The sequence below is a fragment of the Fulmarus glacialis genome, unplaced genomic scaffold (assembly GCF_000690835.1).
Source record: "Fulmarus glacialis isolate BGI_N327 unplaced genomic scaffold, ASM69083v1 scaffold815, whole genome shotgun sequence".
Classification (NCBI taxonomy): domain Eukaryota; kingdom Metazoa; phylum Chordata; class Aves; order Procellariiformes; family Procellariidae; genus Fulmarus; species Fulmarus glacialis.
This window is the reverse complement of record NW_009212159.1, coordinates 46,234-48,391: the sequence shown is the minus strand read 5'-3', so window position 1 is coordinate 48,391 and position 2,158 is coordinate 46,234.

Sequence of the window (2,158 nt, the reverse complement as noted above, 5' to 3'; positions counted from 1 at the left end):
AAGCTCAGGCTGTGAAGTACACATTTTAATACTCGGTACGCTATATAACTTTGGTTTGCTTTATAAGATGGGACAGGCATGATTTCCAAATGAGGTTTAAATCTGGACTGCAGATATCCTCCCAGATGGGTTGGAAATGTCTATGTGGAGCATTAGAAACTCCAGAAGGGCTTTTTCACACTTGTACTGCTAATGCTCTTGATTCCTTTGGCAAAATGAGCTGGTTCTAAGTGTTTTGCTTTGCCGTGCCCACTGCCAACCTCAGGCTTTACTAACTTTCATTATATTTGGATTTTACAGCTGCAACATCAGTGGAGTCTTCCAGTCAGTCAAAGGCATTCAGCTGTCTCAGCAAGCGCAAGCGGGCACTAACGAACAGGAACTGGACAGAAATGAAAGCTGCCCCTTCGAAATGGAAATAATAAGAGCTGTGTCTCACCCGTGCCCCGCACAGACCAGGGAGCGGAGCGTGCCTGGGTTTGCTGGCAGCTGACTTCCCCTCCGGCTGAGCCTGCACCCGAGCCCGGGCTGCGTTATTGGTAGGGTGATGGTGAGTGAATTCCTTGGCCGTGCTCTGACATCGTGGGGCATTTTCACCTTTCTTTCCTTGTGTCTGGGACAGTGCGTGAGCTGGGAGTTTCTTTAGGACTTTTGGGCTCAAGCCGTCGCACGCAGCATCCTGCTGTTGGGAGCTTTATTGCCAGTGGAAAGTGCTAACAGGGTAGCTTCTGCTGGGGGAAAGGCATACGTGTGTGGTTTTAGCACGGGCAGGATACCTTTTTCCAGGCATGACGACTTAGCAGAAAGAGACGTGTAGCTGTTCTGGTGGCTCCCTTTAATTGGGGCGCGGGAGCTGCCTTCTCATGGGCGCAGGATCAAAGTGGGGCTTCAGCAGGGACTAGGCCTGACCTGGCACGCTGATTGTTTTTTAACACTGTACGGTATGTATTATGTATTTTTATTATATATCGTCATTGTAGAATAAAGTAATTTAGGACTGCTGATCAGTCTCTGCCTTCAAGTTTTCTCCAATGGCTTTAACTGTCCGTAAATGGTTTCTGGGAGAAGGCACCTGCCTTTATGAGCTGCTTGTATTTTTCGTACTGTGCATCCCAGCTTGGCCATTGTTAAGCAGTGTCATGCTTCTGTGTAGATGACCGTGTTTTACTGCGAGCAGAATTACTTCTCTTACTAATGGCTCTTTGCTGTTGTAATAGGCACATTTCTGTTCTAGTAGTTGAGCATGAAAGTTCATTTTTCTTCTCTCACTACATCTCTTCACTACCTTTGTCTTATCAGAAGTGGTTGGCTGGCAAAAGTTTCTCTTTTGTAAACAAGCAGATTAAAGAGAAAGGTGTTGGATTAAAGACGACAGTCTGATCCCATGAAAGTCAATGGCAAATCTCCCGTAAGCCACAGTGAAAACAATACCAGGAAGAAAAGCGCTCTCCAGGTGTAATATTAGTGTGATTTTAAAGGAAAGCGGAATGCAATATTCTTCATCTCCCCTCTTGGTTGGGGCTACCCTTTTTGCAGTGTAGCACTTCTGATGAGTTAGCAAAACACAGCTTTTTTACAGGGAATTTTTGAATACTTTATTACAAATAAAAACACAGTGCAAGAGCTCATGTTACTGGTCTTAGTTTGAACATACTTGCACGAAAAAAAGCTGTTGAATAAAGCGCTGGCTATCTGCATATAGACCCAGTACACATGAAGGTTCTCAAATACAACATATAGTCTAAATTATTTTAAAGAGCCAGGTAACCCCCTTTTGCCCTCTGCCCTCAGGAGAGAGGTTTAGGGGCAGAGGCAAACATGCTTGCCACAGGGTACGCACCAGGCATCAGGGCTCAGCCCATGAGCCCTGGTTTGAACAAACTCATAATGGCTTACTTTCTTCTAGAAGTAATGAGCTAAGGGCAGTACACTGAGAAAAACTGGGTCTTTTCTAATTTCAAGTTGGTTATAAGCTGCAACTTGAGAGAGAGTGAGAGGAGTACTGTACATTACTCATGTTTCTGCTCTTGAAAGAAAAGCACTGAGAAATGTTATTCTGTAATTGTTCAGCTATTTAGTCTTCAATCGTCTTTCTGATAGCTCAGTTTCTAGTTAGAAAGAAAAGTATTTTCTTTAATGACAGTTTCCTGACAGGATT